This window comes from Pseudophryne corroboree, chromosome 6 (assembly GCF_028390025.1).
Source record: "Pseudophryne corroboree isolate aPseCor3 chromosome 6, aPseCor3.hap2, whole genome shotgun sequence".
Taxonomy (NCBI): Eukaryota; Metazoa; Chordata; class Amphibia; order Anura; family Myobatrachidae; genus Pseudophryne; species Pseudophryne corroboree.
This window is the reverse complement of record NC_086449.1, coordinates 467,865,274-467,891,968: the sequence shown is the minus strand read 5'-3', so window position 1 is coordinate 467,891,968 and position 26,695 is coordinate 467,865,274. Positions and strand designations below refer to the sequence as shown.

General features: G+C 50.0%; 1 long non-coding RNA gene across 1 annotated transcript in view; it reads left to right on the top strand.

Moving 5' to 3' along the window:
• The first annotated feature begins 480 nt into the window (after positions 1-480).
• The window catches only part of LOC134935372 (uncharacterized), a 136,270-nt gene continuing 110,055 nt past the window's right edge, over positions 481-26,695 (top strand). The window contains exon 1 of the long non-coding RNA XR_010180096.1: positions 481-554. This is a non-coding gene — a long non-coding RNA (uncharacterized LOC134935372). The remainder of the gene's footprint in view (positions 555-26,695) is intronic.

Below are 26,695 nucleotides of genomic sequence, written 5' to 3'. Positions count from 1 at the left end.
GCACACTGGCGCCATTTTCTCTTCACAGTGTAGCTGGAAGACAGCTCCCCAGGCTCTCCCCTGTAGTTTTCAGGCTCAAAGGGTTAAAAAGAGAGGGGGGGCACTCAGGGCCGGATTAACAATGGGGCGGATGGAGCTGCAGCTCCAGGCCCCCCATTGAAAATAGGCCCACAGGCTTCCCTGCAAAGCAGCCAGTGTTTACAGGAAAGAAACACTGTCTGCATTGCTTTGTCCCCACAGTGGCCTGCACTCACCTCTTCACTGGATTGCTGCCGCGATCGGAGCTTAGCTCTGATCAGGCAGCGTTTGGTAACAGCACCCAGCACAGCCTGTACCACTGATGCTGCAGCCCGTGCTGGTTCTCCGTTCTCCCAGTGGCTGGCCTTAGGGCTATGCAGCACTTCCTCCTCGTACTGCAAGCCCCGCCCACTTCATGACATCGTGAAAGGGGTGGGGCCAGCACTGCTGCAGTCTTGTTGTCACATGTAATACTGAGGCAGGAAATGGTAAGGAGAGAGAAGTAGCAAGGGAGGGAGAATAAAGAAGGAATGTAGGTAAGACATGAGTACAGGTAAAGAAGAGTAATGTACAGACAGGCAGACAGTAAAGTAAGTGATTAAGGTATGTTAGAAAAGAAGTAAGTAAATAAAGATAAATACTCTATGTAAGAGATTAGAAAGGAAGGCAAGCATGTGATGTGAGAGATTCAGTAATCACAAAACATGCACTACAGGCATTTTGTGACCCTGTTTTTAAAAATGTGCAGGTGCTGCAGGATATGCTGTGCAGCCAGTAACATTTCTCGGTGTCTGTCACCGCTAGCAGAGATCTCATCCAATCGCCGCCTGAGACCTACAGCCTCCCCTACCTGCTCACCATCGCACACTGCGCCGCTTTACAATTTATATCAGGTGTTACTATGTGCACGTTCGGGGAGAGCTTGTCAGTGTGACCCGGGCTGCGGTGTCAGCAGATCTGTGCTGGTGCTGACAAGGTTCGTGAAGCTGAGCCGGCAGATCACGGTGCTCGGCAGTGTTTTCTGCGTGGCGATCTTCTTCCTCTACCTAATGCTGGACTGGGCCATTTAGGCTATGGGAGGGGAGGTTAGGGTTAGGCTGCAGGGAAAGAGGTTAGGGACAAGCACTTGGGGAGGTTAGAGTTAGGCTGCAGGGAGGGGACGTTAGGGTTAGGTTGCGGGGAGGGGAGGTTAGGGTTAGGCTGCGGTGAGGTGTGGTTAGGGTTAGAATGCGGGGGGGGGTTAGGGTTAGGCTGCGGTGAGGTTAGGGTTAGGCTGCAGGAAGGGGAGGTTATGGTTAGGCTGCAGGGAGGGGAGATTAGGGTTAGGCTGCGGGGAGGGGAGATTAGGCTGCAGGGAGGGGAGGTTAGGGTTAGGCTATGGGATGAGAGGTTAGGCTGCAGGGAGGGGAGATTAGGGTTAGGCTATGGGAGGGGAGATAAGGGTTAGGCTGCGGGGAGGGGAGATTAGGGTTAGGCTGCAGGGAGGGGAGGTTAGGGTTAGGCTGCGGTGAGGGGAGGTTAGGCTGCAGGGAGGGGAGGTTAGGGTTAGGCTGCAGGGAGGGGAGGTTAGGGTTTGGCTGCGGGGAGGGAAGGGTTAGGGATAGGCTGCGGGAGGGGAGGTTAGGGTTAGGCTGCAGGGAGGTTAGGGTTAGGCTGCGGGGAGGGGAGGTGAGGGTTAGGCTGCGGGGAGGGGAGGGTTAGGGTTAGGCTGCGGGAGGGGAGGTTAGGGTAGGCAATGGGGGGAGGTTAGAGAAAGGCTGTAGAAGTGGAGGAGAGGGTTAGGCTGGCGGTACCTATAATTATGGGACACACAGTGACTTGGGACGTCGATGGACACCTTGCACAGGGCAGCACAAAGTCACTGGGTGCAATCCGCACTCCACAGTTTTAACGCACAGGGTTAGGAGCCAGTGTCAGGCGTATCAGCGGTGATAGCAAACGGGATCTCTAAAACGTGGGCCTCTGTCAGGACAGAGAGAGGTAGGAGCCGGACACAGGGGAAGCCTCCTAGTGGAACAGCCTGCCTCCTCCTCTCTCCCCTTCTGCACTCTGCTCTCCCGTCTCCCGCTCACTCACCTTGGTCTGTTTCCTGGTGCCGGTGTCAGGGCTTGGTAGAGCAGGTAGAGGTGCTTTTGTTCGGGCAACATGTCCGCAGTGCCTCTGCTACAAGCACCGTGCAGGGAGACAGCAGCGTGCAGATCCACAGGATAATCAGCCCACATCGCCGCCGCCAGTCAGGATGTGCTGGGGATGGGTCGCCAGTGTTGGGGGAAGCCCCTTCTGCCCTGAGTGAAGGTGCCACCCCTGTTCATGGGGAAGGGGGGCGAGCGACGCAGCAGGAGGAGAAGGGAACAGCTCCTGCAAGTGACTAGAGAGCGGGTGCCTCACTACTTTTTTTTTATTTTGGTGCACGCAGAGCCGTCCTTCATGTGCTGACGCCAATAGGCAGCTGCCTAATGGAAGCGCCGGCTCTGCTTACTGCAATGTATCCGACCCGCTCCCTAACCTAATCTGTATCCGTCCTGCACTGTACCTGACCCACACTGTGTGACCCACACTGTAACTGACTCAATATTTAACTGTGTGTCCCAATATATTCCGCACTGTACCCAACACAGTATCCAGCAGGTACAGAGCACTGGCCCTCATTCCGAGTAGATCGGTCGCAAGGCGAATTTAGCAGAGTTACACACGCTAAGCCGCCGCCTACTGGGAGTGAATCTTAGCTTCTTAAAATTGCGACCGATGTATTCGCAATATTGCGATTACTAACTACTTAGCAGTTTCTGAGTAGCTCCAGACTTACTCTGCCTGTGCGATCATTTCAGTGCTTGTCGTTCCTGGTTGACGTCACAAACACACCCAGCGTTCGCCCAGGCACTCCCACCGTTTCTCCGGCCACTCCTGCGTTTTTTCCGGAAACGGTAGCGTTTTCAGCCACACGCCCATAAAACGGCCTGTTTCCGCCCAGTAACACCCATTTCCTGTCAATCACATTACGATCGCCGGAGCGATGAAAAAGCCGTGAGTAAAAATACTATCTTCATAGTAAAGTTACTTGGCGCAGTCGCAGTGCGAACATTGCGCATGCGTACTAAGCGGATTTTCACTGCGATGCGATGAAAAATACCGAGCGAACAACTCGGAATGAGGGCCACTGTTTTTATTGTTGGGGAAATTTTGGGAGCTGCTCAACAAAAAGGCTGATTGATCAGTCACTTTACATGGGCACAGAGTGACAGTCATCAGTGGCCCGGGGCCCCCAGGAGGCTGGTATAGATTGGGAATTGAGAATAGGCATGTGCACATGCCTAAAGGCCCATACACACTAGAAGATATTGTGAACTATATCAGTCCTTGTGAGCTTTATGAGCGATATCGTTCACAATGTAGTCCAGTGTGTATCCAATGAACGATGCGCGCCCCCGCCCTTCATCAGCTAGGGTTTCAGTCTTCTGAACTTGCAGCTCAATTTTGCCTATATCTTGGACGTAAAAAAAGTGTATATCGTTCATTGTGTACGCGGTGAACGATGACCGATGGACGATATGAACGATATTCATCATAATAGCCACTCTGTAATGCCAGCCCATTATTTAAATTAGCCACCATTAGTGTCCCAGACGATGCTAGCAATATCGTTCATCGTTCATATCGTTTGAAAAATCATTCAGTGTGTATGCACAATGTCTTTTATCAAGTATGTTTGGAAGCTGAAGGGAAATCATTCACCAATTTCGTTCATTGGTCATATTGTTTAGTGTGTATGGGGCTTAAAAGTCAGCCACCCATGGGCTGATGCACTGTAGTGAGTAAGCAGACACCCAAAGCATACTTGCCTACTTTTGAAAACTTGTTTCAGGGAGATTTCAGGTGGTACCAGAATGCTTTGCCCGGTGCGCTGTTGAGGGTGTGCCACGCTCTGCCCAAAGAGCGTGTCTAGCGCCCACTTTGGGCGTATTTATTGCCATCAGGCAGTGGTGCAAGCAGAAAACAACTCTTGGTGGTATAGTGTGCGCGCAGGGGGCGTGACTACTGAAAACTGGAGTGTGTGAACATGAGGGGGGAGAGTGAGGCCACAGTGGGGAGAGTAGACTCACAGGGGGTAGAGTAGGGGACACAGGGGGAAGAGTAGTGGACACAGGGAGCAGAGTGGGGCCACAGACGGTAGAGTAAGGGACATAGTAGGGAGAGTGGGGCCACAGGGGGAAGAGTAGGGGACACAGTGGGGAGTGTGGGGTCACAGGGGGGAGTTGAGGACACAGGGAGCAGAGTGGGGGACACAGGGGGGAAGAGTGAGGCCACAAGGGGGAGTGTGGGGGAAACAGCGAGAAGAGTAGGGGACACAGTAGGGAAAGTGAAGCCACAGGGGGAGAGTAGGGGACACAGTGGGGAGGAAGGCCACAGGGGGAAGAGTGGGGGACACAGTGGGGAGAGTGAGTCCACAAGGGGAGAGTGGGGTCACAGAGGGGAGCGTGGGACCAGGTGCAGGCACTCACCTTCAACACTGGGCGTGCACCGTGGGAAGCAGCAGCAGCAGCACCATCCCCGCAGACAAATCCCCAGAGCTCCGGAGCCGGAAGGATCACACCAGGGGAGCTAGTAGACCGAGCCGTGCCATCACCACAGAGAGCCGGGAACCATAGCACATGCAGCAGGGGAAGGAGAGAGCACGCCGAGCGTGTAGGACAGACAAAGCTAGGAACAGCGCTGCTTCCTCGCCTCGTTAGCGGCCGTTACCATGGCCATGAGAGACAGCCATTCTCAGCCAACCAGCGTCCTGTTATGACATGGGTACTTTAATACAAAAGCTTTCACAGCAGCTGCGGGACGGGCGGTATGGCGTACCAGCTGCCAATCTCTTAACGGCCCGTACCGCCATACTTTCACCTCTGCTCAGGGGTGTGTCCTGCAATGGCAGGTGAAAACTGTAGTACTACAAGTGGAAGAAAAAAACATTTGTGAGAAGAGACGGACACTGTACTCTACACTAGTGCAGGACTCTGTAAATTTATATTATATATATAGATTTATATTTCTAAAAATATGATGAAGAGAAATTGCGCTCATAGTGCAGATCAATTTTTATTAAGTAAAACAATATCACAGGACAGGTCAGACAATGATGGTAAGACTCGTACCCTGATCATCCACACTGTGGGCTGGTTACTACATGGTAGTATGTACTCCACAAGGCTAATTCTGCATACCGCCGTCCGGGACCATACACCGCTCCGCCGGCTGTGGATAACAGCCGTGACCCGTCAGGACACCGCGCCACGGGACCTTTTGGAATGAACAATTCCAATGGAGAATAGAGCGTCTGGCAGTCCACGCCCCAACGCGTTATCCACAGCTGGCGGCACGGTGTATGGTCCCGGGGGGTGTGGTTCGTTTTATCGACAGTATCTAGGTCGACAATGTTTAGGTCGACCACTATAGGTCGACAGTCACTAGGTCTACATGGATGGAAGGTCGACAGGGTTTCTATGTCGACATGTGCTAGGTCGACAGGTCTAAAGGTCGACACGAGGATTTTTTTTTTTTTTTGGTGTCGTTTTCTTCGTAAAGTGACCGGGATCCCAAATTAGTGCACCGCGTCCCCTTCGCTCGGCACACTTTACCGTTCCAATCGTAGTCCACGTGGATCGTTAAGTATGCAAAAATCCAAAAAAAATTGAAAAACTCATGTCGACCTTTAGACCTGTCGACCTAGCACATGTCGACCTAGAAACCCTGTCGACCTTCCATCCATGTTGACCTCGTGACTGCCGCGTGAGCGCTCCCGAAAAAGGGGCGTGGTCTATTAAAAGGGGGCGTGGCTTCGCGGAGGACCCGCGATCGCGAGCCACGCCTCCGTTTTCGTCACTGAGGGGGCATGCCCAGCGCTCTGTGAGCCGCTGGCATGCTCCCTCTCCCTCTGTCTCCAGTGAATAGACGCTGTGCGCATGCGCACAGCGTCTATTCACCGATGCTCTGCTAAGCCTGTGCAGGCCCCGCCCCCAGCATTTTCATGGAGGTAATGCTAGAATCCGGGAGGGCTGGCAAGGTTTGCGGGGCAGCGGGAGGCTCCTTTAAAAATCGGGAGCCTCCCGCATTCAGGTAGGCAAGCCTGACCCAAAGTAGTCCCTCCCATCCCCATCCTCAGGGGCTCACCCCTTCTTACCCCTTATGGTACCTGGACTGCGTCACTGTAAACTTCTCCTCCAGAGCTGCTCTGCACGCAAAGACCAGAGCAAATATAAAAATAAAATTTTTGTGGGGAGGCAGTGGAGTGAGGTGTATAGTGATGTATTGTGGTGAGGTAGTGCAATTATGCAGTGTGAGGGAGAGAGTGTAGTGATGTAGTGTGGAGAGTTAGTGCTGAGATATAGGGGTCTATTTACTAAGCCTTGGATGGAGATAAAGTACCAGCCAATCAGCTACTAACTGTCATTTTTCAAACCCAGCCTGTGAAATGACAGTTAGGAGCCGATTAGCTGAGACGTTATCTCCGTCGACTTTATCTCCATCCCAGGCATAGTAAATAGACCCCATAGTGCTGAGATGTAGTGTGGGAAGGTAGCATAGTGATGTAGTGCGGGGAGGTAGTGTAGTATAGTGTTGAGGTGTAGTGTGGGGTGGTAAGTGCAGTGATATATTGCGGAGGTGTAGTATGGGTAAGTAGTGCGGTGATATACTGTAGTGCGGAGATGTAGTGTGAGGAGGTAGCGTAGTGATGTAGTGTGGGTTGGTAGTGCAGTGATATGGTGCAGAGATGTAGTGTGAGGATGTAGCAGAGTGATGTAGTGTGGGGTGGTAGTGCAGTGATATGGTGCAGAGATGTAGTGTGGGGAGATAGCGTAGTGGTATAGTGATGAGATGTAGTATAGGAAGGTGGTTCAGGGATATAGTATAGGGGTGTAGTGTTTGGAGGTAGTTTGGGTATGTATAGTGCTGGGATGTAGGGTGGGGGGGTAGCGAAGTGATATAGTGCAGGCATGTTGTGCAGAGATGTAGGAGTGATATAGTGCAGAGATGTAGTATAGTGAAGATATGTAATGTGGGGAGGTACTGTAGTGCAGTGATGTAGTATGCCACCACACCACCCTGGACACACAGGGAGAACTTCTGTGCGGCGATCACACGCCCGGTGGCAGCACACAATAGGCCCTTTATAAATTTCAGCTCCAGGCCTATGTGGACCTTAATCTGGCACTGGGGGCACTAAATTTAGGCGAAATATTGTTTATACAAGCAGCTATTGGGGAAAATTCACTCAGTGATAGTGTTTATCCCTACATTATATAGCGCTCTGGTGTGTGCTGGCATACTCTCTCTCTGTCTCCCCAAAGGGCTGTGTGGGGTCCTGTCCTCAGTCAGAGCATTCCCTGTGTGTGTGCGGTGTGTCGGTACGGCTGTGTCGACATGTTTGATGAGGAGGCTTATGTGGAGGCGGAGCAGATGCCGATAAATGGGATGTCGCCCCCTGTGGGCCGACACCAGAGTGGATGGATAGGTGAAAGGTATTAACCGACAGTGTCAGCTCCTTACATAAAAGGCTGGATGACGTAACAGCTATGGGACAGCCAGCTTCTCAGCCCGTGCCTGCCCAGGCGTCTCAAAGGCCATCAGGGGCTCAAAAACGCCCGCTCCCTCAGATGGCAGACACAGATGTCGACACGGAGTCTGACTCCAGTGTCGACGAGGTTGAGACATATACACAATCCACTAGGAACATCCGTTACATGATCCCGGCAATAAAAAATGTGTTACACATTTCTGACATTAACCCAAGTACCACTAAAAAAGGGTTTTATGTTTGGGGAGAAAAAGCAGGCAGTGTTTTGTTCCCCCATCAAATGAGTGAATGAAGTGTGAAAAAGCGTGGGTTCCCCCGATAAGAAACTGGTAATTTCTAAAAAGTTACTGATGGCGTACCTTTTCCCGCCAGAGGATAAGTTACGCTGGGAGATATTCCCTAGGGTGGATAAGGCGCTCACACGTTTGTCAAAAAAGGTGGCACTGCCGTCTTAGGATACGGCCACTTTGAAGGTACCTGCTGATAAAAACCAGGAGGCTATCCTGAAGTCTGTATTTACACACTCAGGTACTAGACTGAGACCTGCAGATAGTGCTGCTGCAGCGTGGTTTGTAACCCTGTCAAACAGGGATACTATTTTGCGAACATAAGTCGTCGTCTTATATATGAGGGATGCACAGAGGGATATTTTGCCGGCTGGCATCCAGAATTAATGCAATGTCCATTCTGTCAGGAGGGTATTAGAGACCCGACACTGGACAGGTGATGCTGACTTTAAAAGGCACATAGAGCCTTATAAGGGTGAGGAATTGTTTGGGGATGGTCTCTGGGACCTCGTATCCACAGCAACAGCTGGGAAGAAAAATCTTTACCTCAGGTTTCCTCACAGCCTAAGAAAGCACTGTATTATCAGGTACAGTCCTTTCGGCTTCAGAAAAGCAAGCGGGTCAAAGGCGCTTCCTTTCTGCACAGAGACGAGGGAAGAGGGAAAAAGCTGCACCAGTCAGCCAGTTCCCAGAATCAAAATTCTTCCCCCGCTGTCACAACTGAGGGCCTGAGCTGACGGGAGGCAGCCTCAGTTGTAGGGGCTGAGATGTACCGGAACCTGGGAGGTTGTATCAGACCCCTGGACATGTAAGTAACATGAATAATAACTGCCCGAAGGCGTGACCACGACAACTTGGATAAAAGTCAATGATGTTTATTATGACAACTCCGCAACACAGCAGCAGTAAAAGAAAACGTAAAAGTCAGCAAATAATAAATACAGTTCCTGGGTACTACAGGATGGCAGGAGCCACAGGGCACTGGTAGTGTGAGATAGTTCTTATGATCTACTAGATGGAAAGTCCTTACCAGGCCCGACTGTAGCAATGGAGATAACCCAGGATTGTGCCAGCTGGTGTTCCAGGAAAAGCTGGGTTGCTGAAGGTAAAACAGCTGCTGTGGATACTGGCTGGAACCAGACTGTTGTTAGCACGGAGTGGATACTGGCTGGAACCAGTTAAATAATAAATGAACTTGGGAGCGATGAAATATGAACTGAAATGTAGAATTTGAGAGCGGAGAAATAATAATACCGGTGGAGAGTGGTAAAGTGTAGAAAGGACACCGGCCCTTTAAGGGAAGCTGTACTCTGCTGGAAGCTGATCTGGAAGCAGGTAATGTTGTAGCTGGAAACAGATGAATCCACAATGGATTGGAGAGTCAGGCTACACCGCAGGTGGAATGCTGGTGCGGGTCTCTATGGTGGAAGTCTTGAGACAGGAGCTGGAACCTGGAAGACAATCACAGGAGAGAGACAAACAGGAACTAGGTTTGACAACCAAAGCACTGACGTCTTCCTTGCTCAGGCACAGCTTACTTATACCTGCAGCAAGGAAGGGGTTGGCTAGGCAATTATGCAAAACAACAATACAGACAGCAGATTGGTGGAAATGATCAGATGACAAAATCCAAGATGGCTGCGCCCATGCAGACACTTGGAGGGAAGTTTGGTTTGTAATCCATGTGGTCTGGGAAACAGTAATGGCGGCGCCGGCCACCGGAGACAGGAGACGCCAGGCTGATAGATGCACATTTAACCACGCGGGCACAGCGGAGGCCGCGGCTGATGAAAACACCACTCTGACACTCTGCATGTGGAAACTCAGGAACAGCGGAATCCGGTCCTGGAACGCTGAGCCCGCCTTAGGAGGCATCTGAAGGGTAAGTAATGGCGTCCAGATACCCGGATCGTGACAGCACCCCCCCCTTTAGGAGTGGCCCCAGGACACTTCTTAGGCTTTAAAGGAAACTTTGCGTGGAAATTTCGGACCAAGGCAGGAGCATGGACGTCTGAGGCATTGGTCCAAGAGCGTTCTTCAGGACCATAGCCCTTCCAGTCAATGAGATACTGAAGTTGACCGTAACGGTGACGTGAGTCCAGGATCTTGGCCACTTCATACTCAACGCCTCGTTGAGTTTGGACTTTCGGAGTTGGTGGAAGTGAGGAATGAAACCGATTCAAGATTAGCGGTTTCAACAGGGAAACATGGAATGTCCTGGGTATTTTTAAGAAGGGAGGTAACTGGAGTCTGTAAGCAACAGGATTGATGACTTGATCAATTTTAAAAGGACCGATGTAGCGAGGTGCAAACTTCATACTGGGAACTCTTAACCTCAAATTCTTCGTGGATAACCATACCCGATCACCCACCTTGAGAGCAGGAACTGCTCGACGCTTCTTATCCGCAAACTTCTTGTACCTGAACGATGCCTTGAGCAGAGCTGATCGTACGCTCTTCCAGATATTGGCAAACTGATGCAAGGTGATATCCACTGCGGGAACAGAAGTTGCTGGAAGCGGTTGGAACTCAGGGACTTTAGGGTGGAATCCAAAGTTGGTGAAGAATGGTGTTGAAGAAGACGAAGAATGATACTGGTTGTTATGACAGAACTCGGCCCAGGGAAGTAATTGAACCCAGTCATCTTGAGAGGAGGACACATAGATGCGGAGGAAGGCCTCCAAGTCCTGATTCACCCTCTCAGTTTGACCATTGGTCTGAGGATGGTAAGCCGTGGAAAACTTTAATTTGACTTGGAGGACTTGACATAAACTTCGCCAGAATTTGGCTGTGAATTGAACTCCTCGATCTGAGATAATTTCTTCTGGAAGACCGTGGAGTCGGAAGATCTCTTGTATGAATACTTGAGCCAACTTGGAAGCTGACGGAAGACCGGTGAGAGGAATGAAGTGTGCCATCTTGGTGAACCGGTCAACTACCACCCAGATGGTATTGAACTTGTTGCACATGGGCAAATCAGTAATAAAATCCATCGACAAATGGGTCCATGGTCGACGGGGAACAGATAGTGGAACCAGTTGCCCCGCAGGCGACTGGCGGGATACTTTATGTTGAGCACACTTTGGGCAAGATGCAATAAACTCCAAAACGTCCTTTTTCAGAGTTGGCCACCAATAGGACCTAGAGATAAACTCCAGGGTTTTTTGGATACCTGTATGTCCGGCAAAACGGGAAGCATGGGCCCAATGCATGAGCTTCTTCCTTAGTGTCGGCTTCACAAAACTTTTCCCTGATGGGGGCATAGAGTCCATCCCTACCGTGGAGAATGCCAACGGATTTATAATAGGATGCTTGTCTGAAGACTCTGACTCATTTTCTTGCTCCCATGAGCGGGAAAGGGCATCGGCCTTGCGATTCTGAGAGCCCGGACAGAACTGGAGTTTAAAGTCGAACCTGGAAAAGAAAAGTGCCCATCTGGCCTGACGAGGGTTGAGACATTGTGCGCCTTTTAGATATAGAAGGTTCTTGTGGTCTGTAAGGATGGTGATTGAATGAGAAGCTCCCTCCAACAGATATCTCCACTCCTCTAGAGCGAGCTTGATGGCTAGCAACTCCTGGTCGCCAATGGCATAGTTGCGCTCCGCTGGGGAGAACTTCCGTGAGAAGAAACTGCAAGGATGTAAATGACCATCTTTAGCCCTCTGAGATAACACCGCTCCTACTCCAACGGAGGAGGCATCCACCTCTAAGATGAAAGGAGAGTCGATGTCAGGCTGTTTCAGGACAGGTGCAGAGATGAACCTCTGTTTTAAAAGATGAAAAGCTTGCATGGCTTCTTCAGACCACTTGGACGGGTTAGCACCCTTCTTGGTGAAAGCAGTAATAGGCGCCACAATGGTGGAAAAGTCTCGTATAAACTTTCGGTAATAATTGGCGAACCCTAAGAACCTCTGGACCCCTTTGAGGGTTAAGGGTACCGGCCAATTCTGGATTGCTTGTAGTTTCTCAGGATCCATCTCTAGTCCGGAACCGGACACAATGTACCCTAGAAACGGAATGGACTTGACTTCAAAGACGCATTTCTCTAATTTGCAGTAGAGATGATTGACACGGAGACGGGACAGAACCTCCTTTACCCAGAAACGATGTTCCTCTAAATCGTTGGCAAAAATGAGGATATCATCTAGATAGACCACGACATGACGGTATAGAATGTCTCTGAAGATCTCATTGACGAAATGCTGGAAGACAGCTGGAGCATTGCTCAATCCGAAGGGCATGACGAGGTACTCATAATGTCCGTCACGGGTGTTAAATGCGGTCTTCCACTCGTCACCCTCACGGATCCGGATGAGATTGTATGCACCTCTCAGGTCCAGCTTTGTAAAGATGGTAGCTCCGCTAACTCTGTCAAAGAGCTCAGTAATCAGGGGTAAAGGATAGCGGTTCTTGATGGTAATGTCGTTCAAACCTCTGTAGTCGATGCACGGCCGCAGACCACCATCTTTCTTCTTTACAAAAAAGAAGCCTGCGCCGGCTGGAGAAGAAGAAGGTCGAATGAACCCCTTTGCTAGGTTCTCTTTAATGTATTCCTCCATAGAATGCGTCTCGGGGAGAGACAACGGATAAGTTCGGCCTCGAGGTGGAACCTTCCCTGGAACGAGATCAATCGGGCAGTCCCATTCTCTATGAGGAGGAAGGATATCAGCAGAAGCTTTACTGAACACATCCGTGAAATCTTGATATGGAGGAGGTGGAACATCAGACGACCTGGGGGAGGAAGAACAGACAGGCAATACTTTAAACAAACATGTCTCTGCACAGGAGGAACCCCATGCCAGGATTTGCGTCGTCGTCCAATCAATTGTAGGATTGTGAAGACGGAGCCATGGAAGGCCCAGGACCACAGGATGTGTGGCTCTTGGAATCACTAAAAGTGAAATAAGTTCGGAATGAAGAACTCCCACTCTCAGACGAACTGGTAGAGTCCTTAGAGCAATAACAGTATCAAAAATTTTACTGCCATCCACGGCAGTTAAGGAAAAGGAGGAAGGAAGTCTCTCGGTGGGTAGGGACCACCGTTTAACATAGGCTTCAGTAATAAAGTTCCCAGCTGCTCCGGAATCAAGGAGAGCAATGACGTTCCGATAACGTTGAGCAACTTGAAGCGAGACTGGGAGATTACAATCATGAGGAGATGGAGAGGAGATCATTACTCCTAGCCGGCCCTCTCCTGGGCGAGCTAGGGTTTGGAGTTTTCCCGGACGTTCGGGACAGGCATTGATGGTGTGAGACGGAGCTGCACAGTAAAGACAAAGAGACTCAGAGAGACGTCTTCGGCGCTCAGCAGGAGTTAAACGGGAACGGCCAATTTGCATGGGCTCATCTTTAGATGGTGACAGTTGACGAGGAGGAGGAGCAGAAGATTTTGGAGCAGATGATCTTCCACGCTCAGTTGCTCTCTCTCTGAAACGTAAATCAACTTTCGTGCAGAGTGAGATTAGCTCATCTAACTTAGAAGGTAAGTCTCTGGTAGCTAACTCATCTTTAATAAGCTCAGATAAGCCATGCCAGAATGCAGCATACAGGACCTCGTCGTTCCATGCCAGTTCGGATGCCAGGATCTGGAACTGTATCAGATATTGTCCTACAGTACGTGACCCCTGGCGTAAACGGAGAATCTCGGATGAAGCTGAGGTTACCCGGCCTGGCTCGTCGAAGATGCGCCTGAATGTTGACACGAATGCAGTGTAAGAAGATAGCAGGGTGTCGGACCTCTCCCATAACGGTGATGCCCAGTCAAGGGCGGAGCCACTGAGAAGAGAGATGATGTAGGCAATTTTTGTACGGTCACTGGGAAAATTGCCAGGTTGTAGCTCAAACTGAATCTCACACTGGTTGAGAAATCCCCTGCAGAATCTTGGAGATCCGTCAAATTTTGCTGGCGTTGGAAGATGAAGACGTGGAGCAGAAATGGGTAAGGTGGGTGGGGTTATAGCTGGAGTCACTGTGGTTGACGCACCAGATGCGCCTGATCCACGGAGAGTTGTCTGAATCCCATCCAGCCGAGTAGAGAGATCCTGGAGACAGCGGATGATGTGGCCCTGTGCAGCCTCCTGATGTTCTAGTCGGGCTGCCAGTTCTTGCATCGGCCTGGCCGCTTGATCCTGGTCTCCGGCTGGATTCATTAGGTCAGTGCTTACTGTCACAACTGAGGGCCTGAGCTGACGGGAGGCAGCCTCAGTTGTAGGGGCTGAGATGTACCGGAACCTGGGAGGTTGTATCAGACCCCTGGACATGTAAGTAACATGAATAATAACTGCCCGAAGGCGTGACCACGACAACTTGGATAAAAGTCAATGATGTTTATTATGACAACTCCGCAACACAGCAGCAGTAAAAGAAAACGTAAAAGTCAGCAAATAATAAATACAGTTCCTGGGTACTACAGGATGGCAGGAGCCACAGGTGTGAGATAGTTCTTATGATCTACTAGATGGAAAGTCCTTACCAGGCCCGACTGTAGCAATGGAGATAACCCAGGATTGTGCCAGCTGGTGTTCCAGGAAAAGCTGGGTTGCTGAAGGTAAAACAGCTGCTGTGGATACTGGCTGGAACCAGACTGTTGTTAGCACGGAGTGGATACTGGCTGGAACCAGTTAAATAATAAATGAACTTGGGAGCGATGAAATATGAACTGAAATGTAGAATTTGAGAGCGGAGAAATAATAATACCGGTGGAGAGTGGTAAAGTGTAGAAAGGACACCGGCCCTTTAAGGGAAGCTGTACTCTGCTGGAAGCTGATCTGGAAGCAGGTAATGTTGTAGCTGGAAACAGATGAATCCACAATGGATTGGAGAGTCAGGCTACACCGCAGGTGGAATGCTGGTGCGGGTCTCTATGGTGGAAGTCTTGAGACAGGAGCTGGAACCTGGAAGACAATCACAGGAGAGAGACAAACAGGAACTAGGTTTGACAACCAAAGCACTGACGTCTTCCTTGCTCGGGCACAGCTTACTTATACCTGCAGCAAGGAAGGGGTTGGCTAGGCAATTATGCAAAACAACAATACAGACAGCAGATTGGTGGAAATGATCAGATGACAAAATCCAAGATGGCTGCGCCCATGCAGACACTTGGAGGGAAGTTTGGTTTGTAATCCATGTGGTCTGGGAAACAGTAATGGCGGCGCCGGCCACCGGAGACAGGAGACGCCAGGCTGATAGATGCACATTTAACCACGCGGGCACAGCGGAGGCCGCGGCTGATGAAAACACCACTCTGACACTCTGCATGTGGAAACTCAGGAACAGCGGAATCCGGTCCTGGAACGCTGAGCCCGCCTTAGGAGGCATCTGAAGGGTAAGTAATGGCGTCCAGATACCCGGATCGTGACACCCGCTTCCTCTGAGTCCACCGCATGACGCGGGGGCTCCACAGGCGTAGCCAGGTACGGTGGGGGGCCGCCTCAAAAATTTCAGCGATCAGTGGGCTTGCTCACAGGTGGATCCCTGGATCCTTCAAGTAGTATCTCAGGGGTACAGGCTGGAATTCGAGGCGTCTCCCCCCCCCCCCCGCCGTTTCCTCAAATCTGCCTTGCCGACAACTCCCTCAGGCAGGGAGGCTGTGCTAGACACAATTCACAAGCTGTATTCCCAGCAGGTGATAGTCAAGGTGCCCCTACTTCAACAAGGACGGGGTTACTATTCCACACTGTTTGTGGTACCGAAACCGGACGGTTCGGTGAGACCCATTTTAAATTTGAAGTCCTTGAACACATACATAAAAAAATTCAAGTTCAAGATGGAATCGCTCAGGGCGGTTATTGCAAGCCTGGAGGAGGGGGATTACATGGTATCCCTGGACATCAAGGATGCTTACCTACATGTCCCCATTTACCATCCTCACCAGGAGTACCTCAGATTTGTGGTACAGGATTGCCATTACCAATTCCAAACACTGCCGTTTGGACTGTCCACGGCACCGAGGGTCTTTACCAAGGTAATGGCAGAAATGATGATACTCCTTCGAAAAAAGGGAGTTTTTAATTATCCCGTACTTGGACGATCTCCTTATAAAGGCGAGGTCCATGGAGCAGTTGTTGGTCGGAGTAGCACTATCTCGGGAAGTGCTACAACAGCACGGATGGATTCTATACATTCCAAAGTCACAGCTGGTTCCTACCACACGCCTGCTGTTCCTGGGGATGGTTCTGGACACAGAACAGAAAAAAGTGTTTCTCCCGCAGGAGAAAGCCAAGGAGCTGTCATCTCTAGTCAGAGACCTCCTGAAACCAAAACAGGTATCGGTGCATCACTGCACACGAGTCCTGGGAAAAATGGTAGCTTCTTACGAAGCAAAATTCCATTCGGCAGGTTCCATGCAAGAACCTTTCAGTGGGACCTCTTGGACAAGTGGTCGGAATCGCATCTTCAGATGCATCGGCTGATAATCCTGTCTCCAAGGACCAGGGTATCTCTACTGTGGTGGCTGCAGAGTGCTCATCTTCAAGAGGGCCGCATATTCGGCATACAGGACTGGGTCCTGGTAACCACGGATGCCAGCCTTCGAGGCTGGGGGGCAGTCACACAGGGAAGAAATTTCCAAGGACTTTGGTCAAGTCAGGAGTCGTCCCTACACATAAATATTCTGGAACTGAGGGCCATTTACAATGCCCTAAGTCTGGCAGGGCCTCTGCTTCAAAACCAGCCGGTACTGATCCAATCAGACAACATCACGGCAGTCACCCATGTAAACCGACAGGGCGGCACAAGAAGCAAGATGGCGATGGCAGAAGCCACAAGGATTCTCTGATGGGCGGAAAATCACGTCTTAGCACTGTCAGCAGTGTTCATTCCGGGAGCGGACAACTGGGAAGCAGACTTCCTCAGCAGACACGACCGACACCCGGGAGAATGGGGACTTCATCCAGAAGTCTTCCAACTGTTGGTAAACCGTTGGGAAAGGCCACAGGTGGACATGATGGCGTCCCGCCTAAACAAAAAACTAGATATTGCGCCAGGTCAAGGGACCCTCAGGCAATAGCTGTGGACGCTCTAGTGACACCGTGGGTGTACCAGTCGGTTTATGTATTCCCTCCTCTGCTTCTCATACCAAAGGTACTGAGAATAATAAGAAAACGAGGAGTAAGAACGATACTCGTGGTTCCGGATGGGCCAAGAAGAGCTTGGTACCCAGAACTTCAAGAAATAATATCAGAGGACCCATGGCCTCTACCGCTCAGACAGGATCTGCTACAGCAGGGGCCCTGTCTGTTCCAAGACTTACCGCGGCTGCGTTGGATGGCATGGCGGTTGAATTCCGGATCCTAAAGCAAAAGGGCATTCCGGAGGAAGTCATTCCTACGCTGATAAAAGCAGGAAAGAAGTAACCGCAAACCATTATCACCGTATTTGGCGAAAATATGTTGCGTGGTGTGAGGCCAGGAAGGCCCCAACAGAGGAATTTCAGCTGGGTCGTTTTCTGCACTTCCTACAGTCAGGAGTGACTATGGGCCTAAATTTGGGTTCCATTAAGGTCCAGATTTCGGCTCTGTCGATTTTCTTCCAGAAAGAACTGGCTTCACTGCCTGGAGTTCAGACATTTGTAAAGGGAGTGTTACATATTCAGCCCCTTTTTTGTGCCTTCTGTGGCACCTTGGGATCTCAACGTGGTGTTGAGTTTCTTAAAATCACATTGGTTTGAGCCACTTAAAACTGTGGATTTGAAATATCTCACGTGGAAAGTGGTCATGTTATTGGCCTTGGCTTCGGCCAGGCGTGTGTCAGAATTGGCGGCTTTGTCATGTAAAAGCCCTTATCTGATTTTCCATATGGATAGGGCAGAATTGAGGACTCGTCCCCAGTTTCTCCCTAAGGTGGTATCAGCTTTTCACTTGAACCAACCTATTGTAGTGCCTGCGGCTACTAGGGACTTGGAAGATTCCAAGTTACTGGACGTAGTCAGGGCCTTAAAAATGTATATTTCCAGGACGGCTGGAGTCAGGAAAACTGACTCGTTTTTTATCCTGTAGGCACCCAACAAAATAGGTGCTCCTACTTCTAAGCAGACTATTGCTCGCTGAATTTGTAGCACAATTCAGCTGGAGCATTCTGCGGCTGGATTGCCGCATCCTAAATCAGTAAAATCCCATTCCACGAGGAAAGTGGGCTCATCTTGGGCGGCTGCCCGAGGGGTCTCGGCTTTACAACTTTGCCGAGCTGCAACTTGGTCAGGGGCAAACACGTTTGCTAAATTCTACAAATTTGATACCCTGGCTGAGGAGGACCTTGAGTTCTCTCATTCGGTGCTGCAGAGTCATCCGCACTCTCCCGCCCGTTTGGGAGCTTTGGTATAATCCCCATGGTCCTTACGGAGTTCCCAGCATCCACTAGGACGTCAGAGAAAATAAGATTTTACTCACCGGTAAATCTATTTCTCGTAGTCCGTAGTGGATGCTGGGCGCCCATCCCAAGTGCGGATTGTCTGCAATACTTGTATATAGTTATTGCCTAACTAAAGGGTTATTGTTGAGCCATCTGTTGAGAGGCTCAGTTATATTTCATTCTGTTAACTGGGTATAGTATCACGAGTTATACGGTGTGATTGGTGTGGCTGGTATGAGTCTTACCCGGGATTCAAAATCCTTCCTTATTGTGTCAGCTCTTCCGGGCACAGTATCCTAGCTGAGGTCTGGAGGAGGGGCATAGAGGGAGGAGCCAGTGCACACCAGATAGTACCTAATCTTTCTTTTAGAGTGCCCAGTCTCCTGCGGAGCCCGTCTATTCCCCATGGTCCTTACGGAGTTCCCAGCATCCACTACGGACTACGAGAAATAGATTTACCGGTGAGTAAAATCTTATTTTTCAAGGCTTAGTACACATCCCCCACAGTGTCATCTCTATGATGTGGAGCCTCCTTGGTTACTGGCGGCGGTCAGCGTCCCAATGCCGGGATCCCTGCGGCAGAATGGCGATGGGGGGGGGGGAGGGGTTGGGAGCAAAACTAAGCCCCTTGCGGGCTCTTTCTAGTCAGCATACCGACTGTCTGTATACTGAGTGTTTGGGATGCAGGGGGAGTTATTGTGACCGTCTGTCTCCTGCCTGTCCGTCACGTCACTACATCCCCTTGCAGTGGCGGAACTAGCGTGCGGTGGGCCCAGGTGCGACAAAATGATTTGCCCCCCCCCCCCCCCCCCCATCCCATCCAAGTCCACCCCCTCACCCCTGGAGAGGATCTGGTGAGGGGGACCTGCTCAGGGCCAGAGAAATGGATACCTAGCAACAGTGCCGTAACTAGACATTTTAGCACTGTGTGCAAGAAACGGCATCGGAGCCCCACCCCTGCATGCAAAACAGGGGCAGTGCGTGCCGTAGGCGCGCGCAAAAATACATAGTGGCGTGGCTTCGTGGGGAAGGGGTGTGGCCACAAAATAATACCAATTCATAAAACGGTGCACAGTAGTCTCCATTATTCAAATTACGCCACACAGTGGCACCACTACACCAGGTGGAGACCCTTTTACACCTTACGGGGGACAGATTCCTCTTTTTACACATTACGGCAGTCAGCGTCCCCTTTTTACACATTACGGCAGACAGCATCCCCCTTTTTACACATTACGGCAGACAGCGTCCCCTTTTTACACATAACGGCAGACAGCGTCCCCTTTTTACACATAACGGCAGACAGCGTGCCCTTGTTACACATAACGGCAGACAGCGTGCCCTTGTTACACATAGCGGCAGACAGCGTACACTTTTTACACATAACGGCAGATAGCGTGCCCTTGTTAAACATAGCGGCAGACAGCGTACACTTTTTACACATAACGGCAGACAGCGTGCCCTTTTTACACATAACGGCAGACAGCGTCCCCTTTTTACACATAACGGCAGACAGCGTGCCCTTGTTACACATAACGGCAGACAGCGTCCCCTTTTTACACATAACGGCAGATAGCGTGCCCTTGTTAAACATAGCGGCAGACAGCGTCCCCTTTTTACACATTACGGCAGACAGCGTGCCCTTGTTACACATAATGGCAGACAGCGTCCCCTTTTTACACATTACGGCAGACAGCGTGCCCTTGTTACACATTACGGCAGACAGCGTCCCCCTTTTTACACATTACGGCAGGCAGATCCCCCCTTTTTACCCATCACGTCAGGCAGATTCCCCCTTTTTACACATTGCGGCAAAGATTCCCCCTTTTTACACATTACGGCAAAGATTCCCCCTTTTTACACATTACGGCAAAGATTCCCCCTTTTTACACATTACATCAGGTAGATTCCCCCTTTTTACACATTGCGGCAGGCAGATTCCCCCTTCTTACACATTGCGACAGGCAGATTCCCCATTTTTACACATTGCGGCAGGCAGATTCCCCATTTTTACACATTGCGGCAGGCAGATTCCCCATTTTTACACATTGCGGCAGGCAGATTCCCCATTTTTACACATTGCGGCAGACAGTCCCAAGAAAGAAAGAGAGAAAGAAAGAGAGAAAGAGAGAAAGAAAGAAAAGAAAGAAAGAAAGAAAAGAAAGAAAGAAAGAAAGAAAGAAAGAAAGAAAGAAAGAAAGAAAGAAAGAAAGAAAGAAAGAAAGAAAGAAAGAAAGAAAGAAAGAAAGAAAGAAAGAAAGAAAGAAAGAAAGAGAAAGAATTATACTTACCCTCTCCGCTGGCTCAGGCTCCTCGGTGCAGCTTCTGGTCACGATTCCCGGGCAGGAGAGAAGGAGGAGGAGGGAGGTGGAGGAGGGAGGTGGAGGAGGGAGCCGCAGCAGCGCTATGTTATTGGTTGAGGCTTCTGCTGCTGCCCCTCTGCTTCACTATAGGCTGTTCTCGGAAGACAGCCTATAGTGAAGCAGAGGGACAGCAGTAGCGTCTCAACCAGTAACAAAGCGCTGCTGCGGCTCCCTCCTCCACCTCCCTCCTCCTCCTTCTCCCCCGTACCGCTGCAGTGCGCTCCTCTCCTCTCTGGGCGGCTGTGTGCTGCGGGCAGCGGTTGGCCGCAGCACACAGCGGCATGTAATGAGTCAGTTTGACTTATTACATGCTTTGGGCCCCTGGACAGAACGGGCCCCAGTGCAACGCACTGGTTGCACTGGCGGTAGTTCCGCCTCTGTCCCCTTGATACAACCTTTCGGCCTAAGCTGGGTGAAACTATTATTTATTATTAGCAAATTATTTATTATTATTTATTAGTAGTAAATTATTTATTATTATTTATTATTGAAAACAATAATGGGAACTGCGAGGTGGTAAAAATTGTCTGGAAATGAATGTTATTGAGGTTAATAATACTGTAGGAACAAAAACACCCCCAAATTCTGTAATTTTAGCTGTTTTTATGATTTTTATCAAAAAGATCCAAAACAAGAAGAATATACAGATCCAAAGCCCTAAACCCCTGAATTAGGCCAGCACACATCACTACTCAGTCAGAAGTGATGTTCACATGACCTGGAAGCTGCACTGGAGCCACTGCATCCGTCAGGAGCAGGTAAGTGACCGCTGTGCTAACAGGGATGGCATGTCGACATTGTTGACATTTCACCACTGTTTACATGATGAATGTTGACATCACCAATATCAACATTATGACAATGTTGACATTCACACGTCGACATAATGATTTCCAACATTATGACTGTCGTTATATCAAACCACACCATATTTAAATTTTGAACGTCATAGTTCATGGACATATTGAAGGCCCTGCTGCACAGACGATGACCACTATATCTGTACATATATTCGTACATCATTCTGTGTGTATAACTAACCCGCTAACGTGCGATAGGTCGGCGGTTCAGTGCATCACCTGGATGGGCAGGCTTATTGAAAATCAACTTCCTTGAGTCCAGGTGGGAGCAGCAGCTTCTGCAGAGCTTTGGCATGGGGCAGGATCTTCAGCCTACACAGACTGCATCCTACCACCAGAGTTCACTGGAGATTTGGCAGAGGAGAGCCGGGACACTATCATGGGGAGTGGGGGGGGGGGGGGGGGAATGGGGTGCTGAGAGTGGGATCCATGACCTGGGAGCAAGGGGGAGGGCATAGTCTGAGCTGTGACTTGGTTGGTGGTGGTGGTGGTGGGGGGGAGGGGGTAATGCAGGTGCTGACAGCTAGTCTGAGGTGTGAAGGGAGGGGTGGTTGAAGGTGCGAGCTGGAGCAGTGACCTATGCGGCACATGCCGGAGCTGTGACCACCATTGGTGGGGTAGACGTGGTGCTGTGCTGTGAGCATGGGGGTGGCCGCTGGTGCTGTGAGCATAGGAGTGGGATGTGGGTGCTGCTACCGTGTGACCAGAAAGACAGTGGGTGTTCTAAAGAAATCACTCTGACTAGTGACTTCTTAAATGTAGTGAAAATATTACTTTTTTTTCCATATCATCATTTTACATACAAGGAGAAACTATTATTTTGTTAAATATGAAGTTTTGTCTAATTGAACTGAACAGAGATGACACTTTTGTGTGCCAAACAAGTGCAATCTTCAGGACAAAAGTAAAGAAGGGCTGGGCTGGAGACTATCCAGGCTTTTGTTATTACTAGTTAGATACTACTGTAGTTGTAATTTGTAGTTTCATAAAAGTAATGTAACCTATCCCTGACCCTAGCTGCCCAGAGCCATGTCAGTGCTGGTATAGAAAGCGCAGGTACGGTTATTGCAGGCAGCTGGATTACCATTCATGTTATTCACCAGTACTGACCGCTTTACACAGGGAAAGTAACGTTTACTCTCCTGACCCTCCAGTCTGCAACATGGCTCACTAAGTAACCCTGGCCCAAATGTATTAAGCCTTAAAAAGTGATAATGTGGGGATAAAGAGTGATAAAGCACCAGCCAATCAGCTCCTAACTGTCATTTTTCAAACTCTGGGCTAGATGCACCATCGCTTGTAGAGTGATAAAACGGAGAAAGAAAAAGTGCCAGCCAATCAGGTCCTAACTGCCATGTCCAAGGCGGTGTTGGGAAAATGCCAATTAGGAGCTGATTAGCTGGTACTTTTTCATTCTTCATTTTATCACTTTCCAAGCAATGATGCATCTGGCCTACAGACTGTGACATGGCAGTTAGGAAACTGGTTGGCTGGTCATTTATCAATCTTTGGTATCTATTCATGAAGCAGTGAAAAGAGTGAAGAAGTGAGCCAGAGGAGAAGTTGCCTATGGCAACCAATCAGTGTTGAGGTAACATTTCAAAAGTGCATTCCATAAAATTATACGTAGCAGCTGATTGGTTGCCATAGGCAACTTCTCTACTGGCTAACTTCTCCACACTTTTCACTGCTTCATGAATAAACCCCTTTATCTGTCTACACTTTATCACATTTTAAGGCTTAATACATTTGGGCCCCTGCGTGCATGGGGGTGGTATGCAGGTGCTTCTGCTGTGTAACCATCGGTGGAGAGGGGGATGTGCAGGTTCTGAGACCTGCTTTTGGGAGACCTTAACATTGGGAGTCCATACCAGCTGGAGCCGTGATCTACAAGAGCCCAACCAGTGAGAGCTGTCACTGTGGGTGCCTTGGACAGCGTGTGTCCTGAGGGGTTTTGTGAAGGCAAGTCAGTTCTGTTCGCTAGTTTATATATATATATATATATATATATATATATATATATAAACTGCTCAAAAAAATAAAGGGAACACTAAAATAACACATCCTAGATCGGAATGAATGAAATACTCTTATTAAATACTTTGTTCTTTACATAGTTGAATGTGCTGACAACAAAATCACACAAAACTTATCAATGGAAATCAAGTTTATTAACCCATGGAGGTCTGTATTTGGAGTCACACTCAAAATTAAAGTGGAAAAACACACTACGGGCTGATCCAACTTTGATGTAATCAGTGCTTAAAGTGGTCCTAGAGAGGTGGTGGAACTCACCCCCCTCCCCACGGTGCCCATGTAATAAAGGTATTGCGCGCGCCGTAGGCGCGCGCAGCAAAAAGGAGGTGTGGCCTCAAAAAGAAAGGGGCGTGGTAACACAATAGTAATAATGCCCACAGTAGTAGTACCCAAGTGGAAAATTTGAAGTGGGGGTATGGAAAAGTGAAGGGTGCAATTATGTGCGCGCCGAAGGCGCGCGCACTCCTGACAAGGGGGCGTGGCCACGCAAAAGGGGGCGTGCCCTTCAGTGTAGTTTACCACACCATATACCCCTTATACACATTATGCACCACAATAGTAGGACCCCTTTCACATTATACCTCACAGTATGAGCCGAAATTCACATTTATACCACACAGTATGAGCCACATTCATATTACACCACACAGTATGAGCCAAATTCACATTACACCACACAGTATGAGCAAAATTCACATTACACCACACGGTATGAGCCGAAATTCACATTACACCACACAGTATGAGCCGAAATTCACATTATAGCACACGGTGTGAGCCGAAATTCACATTACACCACACAGTATGAGCCGAAATTCACATTATAGCACACGGTATGAGCCGAAATTCACATTATAGCACACGGTATGAGCCGAAATTCACATTATAGAGTGACAGAGTGACAGGGAGAGTGACAGCAGGGACATGGAAAGTGACAGTAGGGACATGGAAAGTGACAGCAAGGGAATACATTAGGGACTAGGGAGAGAGAAAGGCAGCAGGTTAGATTACCTGTTTAGCAGCGGCGGTGGTCTGCGGTGCTGTGGATGAGTAGGCTGTGGTAGGCGTGACGTGGAGGAGGCTGTGGGTGCACAGAGGTCCGAGGGCGGGGCGGCAGAAGAGGCTGAGGGCGGCTGCAGTGGATCTGGAACCAGGCTGGCTTTATTCCTGCCGCCGCATCGAGCTCCTGTGACCACGGCGCTAATATTTCAAAACTGCTGCGGACCGGCAGCCAATCAGCGACAGATTTGAACTAGTAGTGCCGTGGTCACAGGAGCTCGATGCAGCGGCAGGGATAATAAAGCCGGCCTGGTCCCAGATCCGCTGCAGCTAGGAGTCTGGAACGAGGGCTTCCAGTGCGGCGGCGATGGTAGGGGTGGAGCGACGGAGGGCGGACCGGGAACGCAGCTTCTTTGTCGGCCCATACAGTAATGCCCCCAGCAGTAGCACCCCTTATACAATGCCCACAGTAGTAGTGCCCCTTATGCAATGCCCCCAACAGTAGTGCCCCTTATGAAGTGCCCCCTTTACAATGCCCTCATTAGCTGTGCACCCCATCAGTAATGCCCTTAATGGTAATGCCCCTGTGTAGTATTGCCCCTAGTTGTTTAGCCCCTGTAGTTTAGCCCCAGTAGTCATGCCCATACTGGTAATGCCCCTGCAGTTATGACCCCAGCAATTTACTCCCCCCCCCCCTTTAGTTTAGCCTCTGAGTGGTAATGCCCCCAGTAGTTTTGCCCTCATGTAGTTTGCCCCATGTAGGTTATCCCCCAGTGGTAATGCCCGCTGCAGTTGTGCCCCCAGTTGTTTAGCCCCTGTAGTTTAGCCCCCATGTAGTTTGCCAAAGTTAGTAATGTCCCCAGTAGTTTGCCCCCTTGTAGTCATACCCCCAGTAGTTTAGCTCCTGTAATTATGCCCCCTTGTAGTTTAGCCCCCAGTAGTAATGCTGCCAGTAGTTTGCCCCTTTGTAGCTTGCCCCCTTGTAGTAATGCCCCCAGTAGTTTGCCCCTTGTAGTTTGCCCCAGCAGTAAAGCCCCCCAGTAGTTTGCCCCCAGTACTAAAGCCCCCCAGTAGTTTGCCCCTCTGTAGTTTGCCCCAGTAGTAAAGCCCCCCAGTAGTTTGCCCCTCTGTAGTTTGCCCCAGTAGTAAAGCCCCCCAGTAGTTTTGCCCCTCTCTAGTTTGCCCCAGTAGTAAAGCCCCCCAGTAGTAAAAGCCCCCCAGTAACTAGCCCCCAGTAGAAACGCCGCTAGTGGTACACATATAGGAGGGAGGGGGGCGGGGAGCACCATACTTACCAAGCCCCGCTCCCGCCGCAGTCCTCTCTCGCCGCCCGCTCCTCGGCACTATGGGAGAGACGTCATGACGTCTCTCCCATAGCGCGCACTGACAGAGCCGGAAGCCGGAGCTCAGTACTGAGCTCCGGCTGCCGCTGCGGAGAGGGAGACGGGCGCCCGCTGGTAACGCGATCTCAGCGGGCGCCCGGCATCTCCCTGCAGCGCCGCCCGGGACATCGGGTTAGGTGAGCCGGGGGAGGCGGAACTGCGTTCCGTCTCCTGGTGGAACTGACGGAACGCAGTTCCACCACTTTAACCCCTGGATGTAATGTCCTTAAAACAAGTCAAAATGAGGCTCAGTAGTGTGTGTGGCCTCCACGTGCCTGTATGACCTCCCTACAACCCACACAAGTGGCTCAGGTAGTGCAGCTCATCCAGGATGGCACATCAATGCGAGCTGTGGCAAGAAGGTTTGCTGTGTCTGTCAGCGTAGTGTCCAGAGCATGGAGGCGCTACCAGGAGACAGTAATAAAAAAGATATTAGCGCTTATTGGTCACAAATGCAAAAGGTGTGTCACGATTGAATCACAATTTATTGTAGAAGTAAAAAATTATAAAAAGCAATACACATTGGTGGTTAATGCCACATAAAATCATTTAAATGAAATTGTGTAACTCCCAATAGTATGTTATCCTTATGGAAAGTTTGGCAAAGAGTCTACAACCCACACAAGTGGCTCAGGTAGTGCAGCTCATCCTCAGACCCCTTGTGAAACCATATGCTGGTGCGGTTGGCCCTGGGTTCCTCCTAATGCAAGACAATGCTAGACCTCATGTGGCTGGAGTGTGTCAGCAGTTCCTGCAAGATGAAGGCATTGATGCTATGGACTGGCCCGCCCGTTCCCCATACCTGAATCCAATTGAGCACATGTGGGACATCATGTCTCGC